We start from the raw sequence: 20671 nt of genomic DNA on the forward strand, positions 1-20671 counted from the left end.
TTGAACAAATGGCTTCAGAAGATGAGTTTTATAGTGGGTGTTTAACCTGCAGATTATCTGAGTGACAATTGCGCAAATCACCCAGTAATGAAAAAAAAAACCTTTACACAATGTCACCTATGCCTCCAGTGATATCTACTTAAAAAAGGGCCTTGAGGCTAATTGGTCTGTGTATTGAAGTCATCTTTTGAAACTTCTGTTCATGTAGCACATATGAATCACTATCTTGAGCTACAATGGACACAGAATTGGCTTTTAAATCAAAATCGGAACTCAAAGGCCATCTAATAACCTTGAGGGAGGATTTTCTTCTTCTGGGATGTTCTAATAGGGAGCTTCTCTGTGAAAAAAGGGTTTACATGTTTAGAATAACTTTGTTTCCCCTACGTCAAATTTTCTGTGTGATCTCTAAAGCAGAGCTGCATTTAATCTTCCATTTAAAATTGTACCTAAAAACTACAAAGGACTCTGCGTCTTTGCTAGTACGTTTGGTCATTACACTGTTTCAGTTTTTCCTCTCAGGAGTCACATCACTTCCTCACAAATAAACGTAGAAAATGAAAAAAAAAAAAAAAAAAAAAAACCCAGGAAAAACATATATTTGCTACTGATACTCATAATTTTCACCTACGATCATATCTGGCCACCTGAACTAGCTTGCGCCTATTATGTATAAAACTCCCCCTAACTTTGTCTAATGTACTGCCAAAGAGCTTTAACTAATAGCTAGTTTTACACTGGATTAGACCATCAAAACCAAACAAGCATCTTTATCAATGTGTAAATCAGCATCTAGTTGAGCTGGTTGAGTTTGCCACACTAAAGTGTTACTTGGACATTGCTAAGTGCAAATATTTAGCAACAACTAACCTCTATGCAAGAACTACTTTTCGTGGTGCAAACTTTTTTAATTTAGTGACTTGTACATCTCCACTTGGTAAACACTTATAAGGAGGCTAAGTTTAAACTTCCAAATAGCTGGTGCAATCAGCTCATGTTCTTGCCCTGCTGTAGTGAAGAAATTTCCCCTCGGGGATTAATAAAGTGTATAAAATCGAAAATCAAATCAAAAATATGTGTGCAAATGTTTAATATTCTACAAACAAACACAGCGGACCACATACTGACACCTCTCCACGAAATGCAATGCTCCCTACATCAGTTCATATTTTCCCAATCTCACATTACTATTAAAGTGAGTTGAAGGGTTACAAAGCAAACAAAACGTGCTCTTAACTCTGTAACTAAAATGGACGCTCATTTTAGTGAGAGGACACATTTTCATCAGCTTGTACGTCTCGCTGACAAATTCTGTTGTCTCAATATCCCACACTTTTTTTTTTTTCCTCCAGGAAAAACATTTGAAGTTTATGGGTGTCAAAATGACCCTGTGGCAGGCTGTAAATAAATGTAATCCAGGCAGTTCCAGTGTTAAATGAGGGAGTTCAACCTGCAAGAAAGGACACTTCCTACTTAAAGCAATCACATCCATCCATCAGCCTTTTGTAAACCATTCCAGTAGCACATTGGCTTCACCCTTCACCTCCCACCCTGTGGGTAAGATTGCATAATGTGCACAGTTTTAACTAGGCACTCTGACATTAGGCATGTGCATTAGCAGACCTGATGACATGACAAGGAAGGCTCCAGTTTCGCAAGGTCACACCAGAGGACGAGCAGATAGATCGGGGGAGCATTACAAACGAAGCAGCACAGGCCATCAGGAATAGAGACTGACTGCAAAAGACGGGGGAAATATTTTTTTTTTTTGGGCGGGGGGTGGGAGATGAATCAACAAAACTGTGCTGTCAGCGTCCCAGGGGCCAGCAGGGAGCATTAAGTGAGTTGACATGGACCGCTGAGTCTCCCCCTTTTCTCCTTCCTCCTCTCCTCCCTTGCATTTTTTTCCTTTGTCTTTCTCTCTCATCCATATGGCAGATTCCACCTCTTCCCCTCCCCCTGCCCTGCTGCGCACTCTATTGAAATGGCCTCTCTCCCACATACAAAACCCACGCTTGCTTGCACAAGCATCCCACATCCCCTGAGCCATGTCTTATTTACGGTTCGATTGTGGACAACCGCCCTCCAGGACAAGCGTCCTCCTCTGCCGCCTCTCTGCCTCGTGCCCAGATGTTGTTCAAATAATTAGGGGGAAAACCTGCTTTGTCCACTAGGGTCATAACAGCATCAGTGGCAAACGCAGCAAGAAAGCTGCAGCAGGTTGGGCCCGACACTGGAGTCAGAGGAGGAGGACAGAAGGATGAGGCCTGACGCGAGCATTTTCAGAGGATGATACACACCAAAAAAAAAATATATACCTCAAACAGCACAAATGCTTTTGTGCAAAAAAAAAAACAAATCTCTGTGCGATACACAGGTTAAGAGCAAAGAGCTTTGCAAGCAAATGCACACACAAACATACACTCACAAACAGACACACACTCACAAACAAACACACACGCCTCCATAAGCTAATAAAGTGTGCAGCAATGATTGAACAGAACCCCTGGGAGGCACAACACAGCACTATCCCTGCTACAGAGGTGAGAAATAGGGCTGCTACATCTTCCAAAAAGCACCAGCGGTGCCTGCCCGCCCGCTGACACATTCCTCTGGAGTCTGCAACACTCTGCTCTGCTGCCTGTAGCTAACTGTGAGGATGCAAAGCGCCTCTGTGGGGTAATAACACCTTCTTCATATGGGCTGGTGAATGTAGCAGCCAGTCTTAATGTGACATGCCTTTGACAAATATGAATAGGTCTTCTTACCTAACACACTGTTGGCGTACCATCAGGTCAGAGATCATGGATGTTACTTAAGAGTATCCGCAGTACAACCTATTACGCTTCTATCACACACTATCTCACATGACTAATATATCAACAGCTAATGTAAATTATGGTTGATTTGTTAAATCTTTCATGACTTTGTCAAAACAACTTAAAACTAAATTACAAGAGCTGTCTGGGAATGTTGGAACCAAATTTCTGCCGTAATATCTGGGCCAGTGTAGAAGCGGTGTAAACATTCCCTGTATATTATGCTGCAACTAACAATTACTTTCATTAGCAGGAATCAATAATGATTTGTGATGGTCTTTTTGTTTCTCCAACCAACGATCCAAATCCTAAAAGGTATCCAATTTACTGTAATAGAGCATTAAGCGAACCAGCACATATGTACATCAAAGCAACTAAAAGTAGGGGTTCTAGTATTTCTGCCTTTAACATAATGACTAAAGCGATTAAGTTACAATTAGAATTGTTGTCATTCATTTTAGTTTTACAAAAAAAGGCAGAAGATAATGAACAGACATGGAAATCGAAATGAATTATTATCAACTCGAATACCCATGCAGTGGTGATAATTTACAGCAGGGCGACAACCAACCATTCTTTTCATAATGTATTGATCATTTTGTCTCTAAAATTGCAGAAAATAGCTAAAATAATCCCATAACAAAGTGATGTAGCTGGGGTTTTTTCCCCCTCACCAAACTTCAAAGATATGGAGATATGACAAGGGAAAGCATTAAATCATCACATTTGAGAAGGCATACAAAAATATTTGCCTATTTTGTGTGAGCATTTATTTTCAAGCAACGAACCAACCAATTATTGCAACTTTACTGAAAAGTCTCCAAAAGCGCTAAACCTTCTCTTTTGTGATAGTGTTTTCTTTACGGGTTCTCTGAGGTTGGGATAATTAATTTGTAATAATTAAATTCCAAAGAATTACTGAATCTGTTTAAAAAAAAATAACAATAATAATTAAAACAAAAAAACAAAAATAATAATTATATATATATATATATATATAAAATAATCCTTTGTTTATGAGAGGGGACCAGACACATAATTGTGGATGGGAACTGTATGATGGCTGGTCATCAAATCCAAACAAAGATTGTTGTGCGTATCAGGGGAAGCCAACAAGTTGCAACAAAAGCTGCTCTATGTAACCAAAACGCAAGAGGCACACATTCCTTTCACTGAAGACTGAGCACTTCTTTCTGTTGCCTGGATGTCCTGTTAGAGTGCTCTTTGTATTGTCATGCCATTTCTGAAGGTTATACAGTTTTACCCGCTAACTCGCATTCTTTTGCATTGCCCTTCTTCTTTTTTTCACCAAACCCTTTGTGTAACGGAGATATATACTTAGCAACAATTGTCTGCGGTGGCTGTGACCATTGCTCATTGCTATTTTTGTAAAGTACTCATTGCGAGTGTCTTCAGACAAACGAATTAGCAAACTGCCAAAAGTGTAATTCAAATAGAAGTGCGGAGAGAAGCAGCCGTCTGCCCCACTAAACCCAAACAAACCAGAGTTATTGAAAGTACCGTTCCCACACTTTCACATGCGCCTTGCTGTTCCACAGCCATTTAAAGGCAGCGCAGCACTTCTAATGCGTGCTTGTGCGTGGGTCGTTGTCACTGCCCGGCAGCACTCCTATCTATTCGGGTCATCGGGTCGGTTTAGGACACGGCTCCATTGTTTCATCCGCATGAAATACAATCAAATTTGGACAGCATGTTCCCAAAACCAAATGTTCATGTGATAAATTCCAGAGATCGACCGATTAATCAGCAATTAGAATGTTTTACAAACCATTAGAAGCAGCAGAACTTGGCTCCGATAATGGCTGATGATCGTTGTTTTGCATGGAGGCTCCGCACACAAAGTTCCTCGTATAAAAGAGATTGTCTTTCTTAAACTATGAGGATTAGAAGATTGTTGTTTATAATATGGCATTATTGAGGCATTAGGCGGCTGTTCTGCTAAAAGCATGCTGTTTTTTTGTTTTGCGAGTAAGTATGATTGTTAGCATTTGGCTAGCAGGAAGTGCAATCCGAGTGCAGCTATGGGCCATTGGCCTAATCTGATCATTTGAGGACCACTTTTGCTGAAAATATGTGCGCACGTAAATAAATACAGATAACAGACTAGCAACTGTTCAAGACCCTATGAAATTACATAATTACTCACTTGATTTCATGAAACCAGGAGAGAACTGGAAGCACTCGCACTCAGAGAATTTTTTTTCAGAAAGCAATTCTCCACATTAAAATACTTTGAATGTATTATTCTGGAGATTAGTTTAGAAAACGTAAGCTAAATCTTTGCAGTATCGAGACAAATGTTGAAACACCTAATTTTACAGTAAGGCTGACAAGTGGCGTTCACGTTATATCCGACCTGGTTTCAGTTTATCCCCCCCCCCCCCCCCACCACCCCCACCCCCCCAAAAAAAAAAAAAATCTCTTGAATATATAGCACAATGGTGAAATGGTAGAAGTGGTAGAAATGGCCATACAAATTTATCAAGACAAGGTGATTCGAGGAGAAATACCTATTTCTAATATCTCTGGTTGTCACTCCTATGAACCCAATTAAAGAAATTAGAAAGTTTACAGGATCCCATGATATTAGTTTTGTTTTGCAAAAGCATGTCTGTCTGGAATCCTTTTTGTCCCCAAAGAACCACCTGTAGCTACAACAAAGCTGAAAATGTGAAGTATCCAAATACTTGTTGGATTCAGGCCGTTAAGTTGAGGGCCAATAATTCTTAGCACTGCATGACATCAATACGTAAACCACTGAGTCTATGATCGTAACCAGTGGAATAAGAGTTTAATTTAATACTCACTAATACTCTTGAGGAAACTTAAGGAGGAGATTTTCACTTAAGAAAAACAAAAAGCTGTGTGCAAACCAACTCAAAGGACACACGGGCAGACTTAATCACATATTGCTGTTCAAGGTGTTGATGGAAACTTAAGCCTCTTTCTGGGAGAAAAAAAAAAGCTGCTAATGAAAAGTTCACCACCATGCAGTGCACACTTGAAATGTGTAAGATTTGGAAGAGGTGCTAAAAAGTCACACCTGCCCTGGTGCAGCACAATATACTAATTTAGGCTCGTCTTTCATCACCATTTGGTCTTGAGTGTGAGCATGTGTTGGCCTGGAAAGAAAAATTCTCAACCCTGGGAATACAAATGTGTGTGTGTGTGTGTGTGTGTGTGTGTGTGTGTGTGTGTGTGTGTGTGTGTGTGTGTGTGTGTGTGTGTGTGTGTGTGTGTGTGTGTGTGTGTGTGTGTGTGTGTGTGTGTGTGGGCGTTTGTCGAGGGAGAGGTGTCTCTTAGGCTCACGAGCAGATGAAAAACTGACAAGGAAGAAGCCAAAGTGACACAATGGAAGCCTCCAAACTGAGAAATAAAACACTGATGATTCATGTGATTCACAAATAATTCCTTTTTTTTTTTTTTTTTTTTTTTATTTAATCATTGACTTCACTAGAGAAACACCAACACAAGAAATAAAGAGGAACATCAGTTCAATCAATCATTTGACTGCAGGGCATCTTACTGCTGACACATTTGTCAGATGAGCAGTCAAAGGCTGAGAGCCAGAGCTGAACTGACAACATCAGCAGGCTTTCACCCAACTAGTCAACAGCCGGGCCATACTGGGAGTCTCACACTGGAATAATAACTATGAGGATTCTCCTTTTATCATGACTGGATGCAAATTGACGAGAGTGGTGTTCAGTCATTCTTCCTCATGTACCCGGACAGACAACATCGCCACAAGGCCACAGCTCCAGCAGTTAATGTTCTTCAGAGAGAGCTGGAGCACCGCACACATTGAAGGGTGCAGGTAGTAAGTTCATTTTGGACAAGGTCACATGACTGGAGCTCAGTTAAACAGACACATTTCAAGTTATAGGAACGAAAGCAGTTTCATTAAATGAACTCAAGCAGGCATCTGCTTTAAGTACGATATTTCTGCCCAGGTGGATCCACACTAATCGTAAATGTTTTCACTTCAAACTGCAACAAGCAAGTAGATATCTGCAATGATGTCACTGTGAAACTGCCCAGCATGAGGAGTGCTGCTCTGCAAGGTTTACGCCACGCTGAATGAATGACAGCGAGGCACAACGGCGGTCTTAGAGACAGAGCAAACAGAACCAAAAGTGACATAACACATAAAAGCGAAGCCATCTCACTCTGACGCATGGCACATATTCTGCAGACTTTACACAGGAGATATGCAAAAGAAACAAAATGGTACAACAATGGAAATCTTTGTGAATTGTATAAATAAGTTGTGATATGTGGATGTGTTAGAAATCAAATCTCAGCTGGTATATTTCAGTGCAAACCACTGTCATGTTACCAACCGGCCAACACCGACATCCCAAGAACTACCCAGCTAGCGTGGCTGCATGGATGGATCATTCAAAGATTCTGAACATTGGAAAACTGTCATTTCTCTGTATTGTCTAAAGGACGATATGTAAAAAGACTATTATCAAATTATCAAAGAGTTAAACTTCACAAATACCATAAGTCAAACTCTCATTTTGCGGGATGCCTAAAATGTTTTGTTAGGATTCTTGGAAACCACTACATCACTAATCAGAACAGGGTGTGCTGATTGTAAAAGACCTCAAAACTAGTCATCAGTCTCAGTTCTAATCATACTGATTGTCTGAGAGCCTCCACCGCTCTGGGCTATTAATTAGAGAGTCATTAGAGGTGCCTGTCATTGAATGGAAATGGTTATGGAAGAGTGCACTGAACAGAATTCCCCAAAAATATTTTAAAATGAAAACAGACCTAATCCAACATGACTGTAACGTGTCAAGTGTCATACAATCAATCCTGCTCACAATTACCAAAATGGAAACTTTAAGTTATCTTTTTTTTTTTAATTTAAAACGAAGGCATGCTGTGGTATATATGAGGAGTAAAATCGAATACTTTCTTGTCCTGATTTGGTTGATCAGGGTAAACGGCCTGCAACCATAGCCGTGTGAAGTCAGGAAACGAGACATTCCACTGCGATGTACGTGGATTTTCCACTTCTTAAAAAAACAATAGCGTCGTTATCTGTGGCAGGCAGCATGCTGCATGGCGTAGAAACTTTTTTCACCAACTGAAAGACTTGTCTCGACTATTCTCAGAATGAAAGATTTAACATTAGATTAATATCACGGTCACCAGAGCAAGATTTCTTTGGTATAGCACGGTTTTATTTCTTGAGTGTTTCCAGGTCTGCCGTTTCCTCAAACTGCGCGATCGAGTGCCGACAAAAGTCGAAATGAAAACTTAAACACCTCCTACGTGATTAAACCAATTACACAGAGTGCGCTGTTAAGACATTCCAAAAACCTGAGCATGACTTTTGATGACTGTTTCAGAAAACACACCACTGCTGCATCACTACAACAGCTTCTACAAGCAGCGACACAAATTGCCCAGGGGTAGAGCAAATCCTGACCTGTTTTATAGAAACAAAGGGATCAAATTAAAATGTTCCCACTGAGTGAGCAAAGTACACAAATATGCCCCCATGGACTGGCAGCACCTGCTATGCTCTGCTCCCGGCAACCCCCCTTCCTCAGCATCATGTGTGGCTTCACTGCAGAATCTCGATCAGTTCAACAAACACCCGACTCTGACGTCCTCACGCACTGATCAGCAGGGCTGGCTGAATTCAAGATCTGACCCCGCCATTAACTGACTGCTCGCCGGCTGCTTGCTGGCTAAACCCCTCCCATAAAAAAAAATAAATAATAAAAAAAAAAAAAAGCTCATTATCCAGTCATAGTTTAGCGAATGTAACCCAGCATGACAGACCTGACGAGTGTATTTTTTTATTATTTTTTTCCACATACTAAAGCAGAATGCACAGAGCTGTGGCAGGCGATGCGTCTTTTTTTAATTGCCTTTCCAAAACTATGAGTACATAAACAAACATGTAAGGATTGGATGAAATGTAGTGTTTATCTACTTCAGCCTATATATGGTGCAATCATCATCATGGCAGGCATCTATGTTAGTAATGAGCGTTGCTTCCAAGTAGTACATGATTAATTACTTGCGTTTGACCCAAAAGTAAAAAAAAATTAAAACAAAATAAACTGTAGCTTGTGCTAAGTGATATGAAAAAAAATAAAAATAAATCTAATATCACAATATCTTTGACACTGTAGGGATGACAATTGGCGCTTGAGTAGCTCGCTGAAGGTTCGCACAATATGCAGCATTTCCCGTATGTAAAATTACTTGTGCGGGCCGGCCAGGTGTACAAGTATATTTGGCGATCATCTGAAGCATTTTTTTTTTTTTTTTAATCTATTTTTTTAAACCTGTCAGAGAGAACGACGCTATCAACTTAATCGATTGATGAGTGGACAATCTCCCTTTGGTCTCCTTCACCCGTGTCTGCTTGGCACCTTGTCGTTTCCAGCAGAGGTTGAGCTCCGCCCCGAGGGTGACACACAGAGATCAGAGGACAGAAACTGCGACCTGCAACGCGCCCGCAAAACACAGCAGAGACTCTCACACTGAGCTGAAAAGAAACGGTTGCTCAGGTTTTGACCGAGACATGCGTTTCCTTCAGGAGGGGCGGGGGGGTCCCAATCGAAGAACTCTTTTTTTTTTTTTTGGACACTTTTCAAAATCAGTTTGGTCACACACGACTTGCATGTAACCACAATTTAAGATTATATTTGGTCTCGCATCACAATATCAATACAATATATTGCTGTATTGTCCAGCCACATCTGTTGCAATTATACAGGTACTTTAGTTTTGCGGGTATGGGATTTCAAAGGAGCATTGAGGGAGTCCTACACCAGCCACAACAGAGAGAAAAGACCATTAAATCCTATTATCAGTATCTATAACAAAACACTTTTTGCTGAATTCTGAAACTTCATCGCCATAGTAACAAAGAAAGCAAGGAGCTGGAAAGGCTGTCCTCTCACAGAGGGCCCTTGGCCAGAAGATGTTGTGGTTAATTGAGGAAGTCTATCTCAGACTGCAGAGGCTCGACCTCTTTACCCCGAGTCAGTCAAGCCCAGACAAAAACAATCTACTGCCTATATGTTTGCATCATTAACCCTTTCTATCAGGAGCTCTGAAGTGAGCTCGCCAGGACAGCGCACTAAAAGGCACTCTGTTTTCCTTAATCTTGCTCCTCCTTTTTTCCTTCTATATTTAGACGTATCACCAAGGGCCCTGCAGAGCTCCATAGAATATGGAGGACAAAAGGAAAAGGCGAAGGTTGATGAATATGAAAAAGACACCCAAGCGGAAGAGAGCAGCACTTCATTCATTCATCCAGCCGCAGACGTTCTTCAGACATTCAAAAGTTTAAAGGGCGAGTCGTTGTTCGTAGGCAGAGGATTTACCGTCGGACTGTACCTCCTATAAAAGCACAGGGCCAAGGAGCCGAGGAGAGCTTATAAAACAAGAAAAAAGTGTTTTCACAGCTACTCCATGTGGCCTGCATTATTGATATGCTTGGCCTAATCCGCTGTGAATATATGTAGAGCCGCATCGTGACACGATCCATGTTTTCGGCGGCGATACCCACACAGTGAATTGCTATGACGTGCACCTTTGTGTGGCTCTCCATTCCGGTGCATATGCTCACAACGCCGGCTCAAGATGGAAAAACACACAGTGACTGTACTCACTGACATGGCAGCCCACTGTAGCCATACCCTAAGGCAATGTGGCTTTTTCTCCAGTGCACTGTGGATTTACTAAAAGCTCATGCAAAGGCAATGACAGGTACACTTCATTAGAGTGTGTCGGCATCTGGGAAAGATGAAGAGCAGCGGTTTCCAAAGCGTTTATATAACTATAACAGATTTTGGTGATATATTAGTCTCCATATCGTTTCCTTAATTAATAATGTTGCCCCCTGAAAGCCAACGAGTCCAGTCATCAATCCGTGACCCCTCAATCGACTAAGATTCTTCAAGTCTAGACTTTTTTTTTTTTTACTTTTAACTTGGGAAAGAAGACTACGGTAATAAGTGGGTTTTTTTTTGGTCTGTTTTGATTGTGCTTACTGTTGTTATTTTGTACTTAGTAATTCAGTTGTCTGTTTTTCAGTTGTTAAAAAACATTAGTTCTCAAAATTTGTCATTTTTTTGTAACTATCTTTCACATGCCTGTTGGAAGGTGAAGGCACTTCTTGCCATAACCATAAGGGGGGGGGGGGGTGCGCGTGAATGTAGTTATGCGAGTCTGCAAAGACGGTATATTTTGAGAATTGACTAGATTCTATATGTCGTTCCTGCCCTGCTGATCTGCTCTGTGCAGATTGAGGCGGCTTTCATCAAAAAAATAGACTAGGTACGTATTATTTTAGCGGAGTGGAAAAATACTTCTGGGATGTGCTGCAACATGTCTGGTGGAATCACAAACATCATCCATATCGCCCACAATCTGCACTGCTAGCCGTGTCGGAGCTGGAGAGCGATGCAGCACGTAAAGCAGAGTATGCCATTGATAAAGGGAAGCGCAGGACAAATAAACATCGCTGATGATCTTCCAATTAACTAAAGTTTAATTGTAAAAAATAAATTGTCATCTTCCAAAAGGTGTGATACTATTATAAAAAGGGAAGTGGGGGGTTTCCAGTGCTTCTTTGGGCAAGGCTTTATAAAAAAAATAAAAAATTAAACAATTAAATTACTGTACGTGCAGATTCAGTTACTCGACAGAAAAAGAATGTTAACAACCAAAGAATGGACCTCTATGAGCCATCATATCAACATTGACAGTGACAAATAGGCTTTTTTACATCACAAAGTACCAATCAAATACATTATACCATAGCACTAACTGACCCCAGTGAAGAAGCTATGCAACCACAAGGTTGAATTTGAAGTGGGAAGCCTGCAGCTGTGAATGAGTGCAACCATTTACAAGTGAAGTACAGCGGAGCATGAGGATGAATATTCAGCCAGACGCACTTCGCACCAGCAAAGGTTACAGAACATAAATAAACTTTCTGACCCATCAACAATTCAAATACTTTTTGTTTTGCATGATTCTATTGCATAAGACAGTTTAGCTATACTTCATTCAAATCATCTAAAAGCACTGACTCCTTCATGACAGTGTTCAATGCCACACTCCGAAACAACCAAAATGGTAACGTCAAAACATCCAAACAACATTTGGTGTAATAAGCAAAACACAGATAATTTCCAACACTGCAGGAAAGCTATTGTACAATAACTTGCAAATATTTTATCTACAAATATTCTGTGCCATATTTCTGTCTACATTATTTTATAATGTTGCATTTCCTTTTTGACTATTCTTCCTGGCATTTCATGAAAAATGACGAACAAATTTGACATTCATGCTCATAAAGCAAAAACAGACAAGTTTACCTAAAATGTGTCAATAACCTGCAGGCAAGCCTGCGTGACCTTTCTTTTGATGAGTGGTCCAGTCAACTATGAGCATCCGCACTCCCACTGGTTACATGGAGGCCGTGTCCTCCCCTATGTGGTGCTAACATATATATGTGTGTGTGTGTGTGTGTGTGTGTGTGTGTGTGTGTGTGTGTGTGTGCGTGTGTGTAGCATTGACTGTAAAGTCACATTCACGCTCGGCTGCTAACCGTGTCTGGCATGTGCATTAGCCCTTTTCTTCTGTTTACACCGAGAACTCATCTCCCGTGAATGCAAAACGGAGTTACAAAATTCTCTTAAAAAGGTGCAGACTGTCCTTAAGTCCACCTGGAGTGGTTCGTACACACTCGCAATAGTACATAACACTTCACCTTTAAAAAGGTTACTATTTTCCCCAAAGTAAAGTGTTGTACATTATGCATGCGCAAGTGTGTCGCAATCTTAATGTATGCTACATGAATAATTGCCACAACCTGCGGCTTCCTGCCAGCCAGAATTCGATGACAGGGCTGACGGAGAGACATTGATGTGGCACCCCTCGGGGAAGTACACCACGTCTCAGTCATGCAGGACGGGGTCGTGCTGCTTTATTTGGACGAACCCACGATCACGCGCCACCTTCACTCCGTCCTCCAAAATCACAGCCTGTTGTCATTTGGTGAAGTATACTCATTGCTGGCTCGAGGAATCGATACAGACAAATCCGCAATTTAAGCTTCTGTTTCTTTTGGTGAGAAGTCTATGATTACTTAAGCACATAGTCTGTGTCTGCCGGGCCCTCTCTCTCTCTCTCTCTCTCTCTCTCTCTCTCTCTCTCTCTCTCTCTATGACAGTGGGCTTTTCGCTCTGAATGACTGTAAACACACTTCATTTCTGACGTGGTCTGACAGCCTGTCTTTAGAGCTGGTTCTGAGAGGCCAACCCCCTGACCCGGATTCCCATGTGATCCACAAATGCTGAGAATGCATGAGATTGTGAAGGGGAATGGGTGAATGCATCTGAACACCAAGTACTTATTTTTTGTAGTTTTGTTCTGAAATGCAAAGTGCTCTAACATAGCATGCCTTGCAGGTCAAGGTTGCTTTAGTACGTTACGCAAGAGAAAAATGCTGCTGTGTTTTTGCAACCGAGGTAAGCGGGCGTCTGCTTTAAGTACGGTAAGTAAAGCATCCAAAATGTATTTTGTATTTATACCAGAAATATCCGTTTGCACAGGCACCATGACTAAAGAACTTCAAACAAGATCTGACCCCACATCAGGCTAAAGCTAACATGTCTAAAGTACAATAGAAGCACAAATCCTTACAGACAGCTTTGTTCAAACCATCATTATATCTGTGCAATACACCATAGATAAATGTACACCCTTGACCATTTACTTTCCAGAGGTTCAGCAGAAGAGCTTGTAATTCAAGTTAAAGAAGGCGAGCACAACTCTCTAACAACAGTAAAACATGTCAGAGAAGTATGAGTGCGGGATTTTTATGCTAACTTGTGTAGACTAACATTTATTATCGCCCAGTTCATACCTTTCAGAGTCTCTTTAACTCTGTAACTATAGGCTCGAGGTTAGTAACAGTAGCCCTGGGCAAACAATATCTATTAGAAGCATGTTTTACACGGACTGGTTAATTGATTGAACTCTCCCCTCATGTAAAATTAAGTCAAAAATCAATTTCAATTCTAATTTGAACTGCATTTTTTGACAGCCGCAGTGAAACGCGAAACAGCAAGTTCGTCTGTGGCCTCATTATTTTGTGCCGAAGATGTCAAATTGACATGGACTGCATGGTGCACAAACTGTATTCACATTTTGATTCACAGGGCCAGTAGTACAAAGCGCTTTTACAGAGGCTCTCGATCCTGCCCACACATCCACACACATCACGGTCACGGCAGAATTCACATCAGGGAACAGAAACATGTGAAAGTGTAATCAATGAAAATGATTATCTGTTTAGTTTCTGCCCTACTTCGTTGCAGAAACATTGGGGAGCAGGACTGTTAAATGCAAAACTTTTACAGAAAGGACCACTGCAAACGGTTTTAAACAAGTCCACATGACAGCCTGGCTTGATATGAAATAGTTATCACTAAATTGGCAACAATCAAACTATAAAAGAAATCAAGAACTTGAGTTTTACGCTCAAAACTGTTCTTGATCTTTGGGTGTGGTTTGATTAGAAAAGGTGAAGACAGGGACCAAGCAAAGGACCGTGTCATTGGACTAAAAATGTTCTAAATCTTGGTCAGTGCCAAGCGGCAATCAACAGTGACGTTTGGTTTGTAAACATCCGTTATGAAGCCTCGAGTTTGGATACTGACCGGCACCATCTTGCAAGTTCGGAGCCAGAATATGGAACCATATTTGGACAAAGGGGGGTCTGATTGGAAACCCTACAATACTATATCCTGCCCACCGACAGCCGTGACCTGACTGCACCACAGGCCTGTCAATCAAACCCCCCCCCCCCCCGGAAAACACGGCTTTTTTCAGGATTATTTTCTAATTAACAACGCAAATATTTTTGGTTGGACACCCAGAAAACGAATGAAAAGGACAAGACTTTAGCTGGCAAAGCCAAACTAACTCGCAGACAACATGTATTGAATTTTATGAGACAAGTTGAATGGGAGTCTACGGACACGGAGGTTTTTTGGAGCCAACTTCTGGAGGCTCTCGGTGATATTGCAGCACTTCCGCATCGGCCTCATTTTCAGACCCAGAAGAACTACGTCCAATTTACAGTCGATGGTCAGTGCGCGGTATGCTTGACTGTGTATATGCTTGACAAATGCATTCCTTCTTACAGGCTGCCACCTACCTCTGTAAAGTACCAAAAAGTGCAAAAAGTCCAACCCTGTTGGCACATAACGCACAATCGAGTTTTGTTTTGCTTTGCGTGTTCATTACGCAAGCACCGTTCCACCTGGTGATTTTAAACAACGTACCACACCGGCCCAAACGTAACACAATATAGTTTTCTGGAAATTAGGCTTGGAAGAGTGGAGGTCATCTTATATTTATCAAGACAATTAATTGTTAACAACATCAGATGTTCTTTTGGAATGGAAAGGTTACCGGCGTAACACAGGTGGTGGTAATGGTGGCGATAAAAGGTCTTCCTGTGTGGCTATTACTCATGCCCCGTCTTACGAAACCCGTCCGACGTTAAAAGAAACCTCAACTTGGGATGTGTGCAGTTGAGAAAGAACATGTCGTCTTTCTCATGTTGGGACACTTTATTCAACCAGATATAGACCAAAACTAATCTAAATGGCAACGCTATCAGCAAACAGCACAGGAGCCATCAGATAAGAAAAGTAGTGCAGCACGCTGAGTCCCCAGTGAATGCGTGTGCACGTGCGTGTGCGTGTGTGTGTGTGTGTGTGTGTGTGTGCGCGCGCGCACGTGCGTGTGCGGTAGAGATACGCAGAGACGACGTGGCTGCAACTAGAAATGCAGGTACGCCTGCTGTCAGAGTGAAGTCAGGTAAGCAGTCAGCCATGAGCGCGACAGTGAGTGTTCAGAGCGAGCTGCGATAAAATATTCATATTTTGTTTAAATATGTTTGGCTTGATTTTCCTCTTTTAGCAAACATCCACAAAACAGTTTCAGCACAAATAATTCAACTTAGCATTTTGCACAGGTAACTCGCGTAGCACAATGGGGAGTTATGGATTTGTATCTCGTGTTTAGTGGATGCAGATCCGTCGAATTCTCGCAACTACATATGATTCGATTTTGAATTGATTCGAGTCCTGAAAAACTGGTTTCAATTGAGTATTTTTTTCCCCCAAAACTATTCTTGTCGGAGCAATTGCACTGCCTGCTCCGTTGGATTTGGACGGTGTCACCACGTCCGCGACTCCTCCGTGCTTCCTCCACAGCGGATTCTCGCTCCAGAACTTGGACCTCGTCAAATACACCGTCGGCTGGCGCGTCATTCACAGGGAAGCTCAGCTCACGTGCATCCCTTACTCTGAAAAACTGATGTCAACAGGAAGAACTCTTTCCCCCCCTATGTTTGGTTTTGGGGCGACTCAAAAACAGAAGAGACAGGAAGCTGCGGAGGCTGCTAAGTGTCACACAGGACTGGCTGCTTGACGTAACACCATGAAACAGTAGCCGACCGTTTGCTTCAATCAGTGGCTAAGTGAGACAGAAGAAAACAGGATGCCTGGTGTTTTTTTTGTTTTTTTTTCAGGAAAAAGTGCCCAGGACAAAGGATGAATAGTCGCCGAAGCGTGATAAGCTGTTCCAGGGAAGTCAAGAGAGGTCCCCTCTATTAATAAATGTGTTCATTTCAAACAGCTCGAAATGCTTTTAGACTAAAAATATGTAAAACAATCGCACTACGAGGAAATCCCCCCTGTAATTAGAGCACTGTTATCTGGAGAACCATTTATCTCCCTGCAGACAGACGGCTTCTTTTCGCTTTCACTACTATTTATGAAATTGTTCATGACACATTGTATAATCACTTTACAGCTGAGTGAAGTCAGATTAATTTAAATGTGTTAGACCAACCTTACAATAAGACGAGACTCTAATGTGTTCTTGGAGCGGCAGCACTCTCCTGCTGGGGAAAGCGAATACATTCAGGAACAGGAAGCGATTCCATTTCATCCAACCTGAGCATTCAAATATTTCGCTTGCGAACAGTTGCTAGCCAGTCTAGCAGGTGCTCCTCTTGTAGGGAAATTTGCCCAAATTTGGAGCTTGGCAGGTGTTAACTTGGTCTGCAAACACAAGAGTCCCTGACAGTGTGGCTGTTACTAAAAGAAAAAGAAAAAAAAGAAAAGAAAAGCTTACAGAGAGAGACACTAAGAAAAGAAAGTGAGACATGCACTTTTTCTGAAAGTTCCTCATCAGCTTTAGAGCTCATGTTAAAGTGATCTATTGTGTATTTCATCTGGGCTTATAATTGCAGAGAAACAGAGAAATATTGAGCTGTTTTTCTCTGACATGAGCCCCTGCGGTTTTCTTCAAATGTGTATCCTCATCAGCCCCCATGAGCCCGCAAATCCTGAGGAAATGCAGTCTTTTTTATAGTGCCTCATCCCCATGATGAGCAATGGTGCTTTCATCAGGGTTCATACGACAATGTACACGGGGCTGAGGATATATGGATCGATGACGGGGGCCGTCACGTGTCACGTATGTGAAGGTGATGGGTTCCCCCTTTTCTGTTGCATTACAGGAGCATGAAATGAGAGTATGCAGACAGCCAGCAAGGATTTATTAGTGTGAGTGGAAGCAGCCTCTCTGCTGCTGCTGCTGCTGCTGCTGCTGCTGCTGCATGGATCCACGTTGCCGGTGCAGCATCTCAGCTGCATGCAGCTTTTTAAGAGGGCACAATGCAGCAGAACTCAGTGAACTTTGCCAACATACACTCGCACACTCTTCGCCGGTCAGTTTGGCACAGAACCGTCAGTGGCTGGTCCAAGCCGTTTTTCTCCTCTTTAAACTTCTCACTTCAGCAAGTGGAGCAGTACTGCAGCACTTTTATGAGATACAGAGTAAGGCCTAGTCGAGTCGGCCTTTCAGCTTAGCTTTGATCAGTGTTTGCGAAGGTTGCGACAACCATGTTCTGTTTTAGCTGACCACTGCAGCCGGATTTTGCAAAAACCCTCAATTACTTCCTTTAACTCAGCAAATCAGCTTAATTGCTTTTCCCACACAGCTGCAAATAGACTCCACATCATTTTTTTTTTTTAAACAAAAACAAGTTTCGTCAGCAAATTGCTTCTACGGCATTGTTGTTCTGAGAAAATAATCCATGTTGCGTTGCATTGTTCAATGGAAAATGTGAGTCGTTGAATGCAAATCTGATCAAACATAAAATGCTTATACCGTCACAAGTATGTTCCCTGTATGTAAACGAATATAACTGCAAGCCATACATTTATGGAGCTATGTGAAGGTAGGCGGTGACATGAAAACTTGCACAAACGCAGGCAGAATAGACGCTTACAATAGATAACACCTAAACTTTACATCAAAAATCTGCCCTAAGGACCAACTACTGACTTTTTATGAAATAGAAAACTGATTTTAAGTTCTTTCTCTTAGCAAAGGGCTATGATAAAGGTACATAATAGTGGTGTGAGTAGGCCCTTCAAAACTCAAAATCGCAATGATTTAAACACCTGATCGCAAAAGTTTTGCACAATTGTTAGAATTCCATCTGTATAAAAACAGCTGGATTGAATTAGCAAAACTATCATATTTCCACATTGTTTTCTGCCGTTTGAGGTCTGACTAGTTTGTGGTTTAATGACAAGAGTCGAGAATTAGCGTCACCATAGTACACTACTTATTTTGATTATTGGTGCCTGTCATTATCAGTCATTTCTGGGTATATTTCAGTCACAAACTTTTGTATATTTACCTTTGTGTCATATCGTATCATATAACAAGGACAAGTTTGTTTACAAACCCTAAAAGGCAGATAGAAATGTTGTTGTTTTTTTTCTATTCATACGTTCCGATGTTCAAAGCCAATAAACAGCTCCTCTTTTTCATAAGGTGTATAATATTGAACAATCATTCACATTATATTATAATAGCGGGCTAAAATAAACTGAAAATGAAATCATTAGGTCACAATTACTTGTATGACAATTAATCGCCAAAGAAACTATCACGGGTCGTGATGGTCCTAACGCGCCACAATTACAACCCCAATAAAAAAAAAAAATTAAAAAACGACACAGCTGCGATATTTTAAATATCCACACGTCTTTTTAATCGACGCGGAACAAGGATGCTCCGAGCGGCGCCGCGATGAGACACAACTCGAACTGCGCGCACAATGTTGAAGCACCGATGGCACCGTCCCGCCCGAGAGAGAGGGAGAGGGAGAGAGGTATAGGGCAGCGGGGTTGGGGAGAAACGAGCTCTCCGAAACACCCGAGAAAGATGTGCGCGGGGGTGGGGGGGGGGAGATCGCGCTGGGATCGGAAACTGTCCGGGTGCTTTGCGCACACGAGAAAAAGACACGCAAGTACTACTACCGGGAGCCGAGCAAACCGGTGTGTGTGTGTGCGCACAGTTACGGGCGGATATATCGCGTGTCGTTGTCATCAATTTGACCGTCCCTTCGCTTTTCCCCTTTTAGTTAAATTACAAGCGGGGGAGGGGGGGGGAGGGGGAGGATCAGATTAATTGGTATCGATTTTTTTTTTTTATTTTTTTTTTACGACTAACCCCAGTTCTTCCACTTTGGCACGTGGATTACTTCTGCCGGACAGCAGCCTGAAAAACAGACACCCCCCCCCCCCCCACACACACACACACACACACACCACCACCACCACCTCCTCCCGCACTGTACTGTACTGCATGTTGTCTACATCGCATGTTTGTTTTTTGTTGTTGTTGTTCTCCTTCCTCGCCCTCCCAACATAACTATTGCAACCGTGCGCGTAAAGACGAGAGCCGATTTGAAGGCATGCCCCCTCCCTCCCCACCCTCCCCCCGCGTAACCCTTCAGTGCGTCGCCGCAGCAGCTAGCATAGCCTTGATATTACGGTGTCACAGTTAATTTGTACATCATGATGCGGTCTCCTCGGCGGACCTGTTCACGGGGCACCGCTGACAGGGCGAAGCCCGGAGGACCGACCGACAAACAGCCGCGAATCCCAAACAGCGGCGCAAAGCACACGGAACCGAGGCGCGTTTAAAAAAACGCTTAAACAAGTAGACGTGCAATATTACGGGGGGGGGGGGGGGGACTCGTTCGTGTCCTTTTTTTTTTTTTTTTTCGAGCGGTGAAGTCCTGACGTGTGCCGCAGCGCAGCGAGGATCACCAGCCTTAATATTATATAAACACAACCGGAACCCGAAACCACATCAGCGTTGTTTCATCCACCGCAGCCCCCCGAAAATAACAAACGAGAGAAACGGCGACTCACGGCTTGTGGCGGATGACGGGAGCGTTTCAAGGTTCCCGGGTACGTTGTAAAATCTTCTCCGCCGCTTCAGACCAAAACACAGACGTCTGTTTTCCTCCGTGCCCGTCGCTGGTTGTTGGAGAGGGGGAAAAAAAAAAAAAAAAAAAAAAAAAAAGAGAGCGAGAACACGGGGGGGTGGGGGGTTTGAGAGCGGTTGTACGGTCGCATGTACTGCAGTGTTTCACAGCCTGCTGTCGGCCCCCTTCCTCGGCTTCATGTTTTATGGTGGCTGGTAACGGGAAACGCTGCGTCACCGCCGCCGTGTGGAGCGGAGTCGCTTTGCAGCGTCGGTCCGGGGATGATACCTCCTCTTGGACTCCTTCGGCCTTGTTCGACCACACTGCTGCCGGTTCGCCGTCGCGCAATATGCAACTTCCTGCTCGGGAGCTTCAAAATAAAATGAAGAAAACCAACAACAAAAAACGCGCCGCGAATTGGAAAGAGTCGAAACTCGTTTGGGAATTTATTGCGTCTGGCTTG

General features: G+C 42.5%; 1 protein-coding gene across 3 annotated transcripts in view; it reads right to left on the reverse strand.

Moving 5' to 3' along the window:
• The window catches only part of adarb1b (adenosine deaminase RNA specific B1b), a 114724-nt gene extending 94457 nt beyond the window's left edge, over positions 1–20267 (reverse strand). Inside the window, exons 1-2 of one of the 3 annotated variants that reach the window (XM_069698910.1) lie at positions 20153–20267; positions 16769–17011 (exon numbers count right to left, since the gene is read on the reverse strand). The gene's annotated coding sequence lies outside the window, so the exon portion shown is untranslated. Of the gene's footprint in view, positions 1–16763; positions 17012–20152 lie in introns of all 3 variants that reach the window. The other 2 variants (XM_069698909.1, XM_069698908.1) reach the window with 2 other exon arrangements.
• Positions 20268–20671: the final 404 nt, after the last annotated feature.

The sequence above is a fragment of the Brachyistius frenatus genome, unplaced genomic scaffold, assembly GCF_029030835.1.
Source record: "Brachyistius frenatus isolate BFR_SWC_R1_liver_20210118 unplaced genomic scaffold, ASM2903083v1 Contig_28, whole genome shotgun sequence".
NCBI lineage: Eukaryota > Metazoa > Chordata > Actinopteri > Embiotocidae > Brachyistius > Brachyistius frenatus.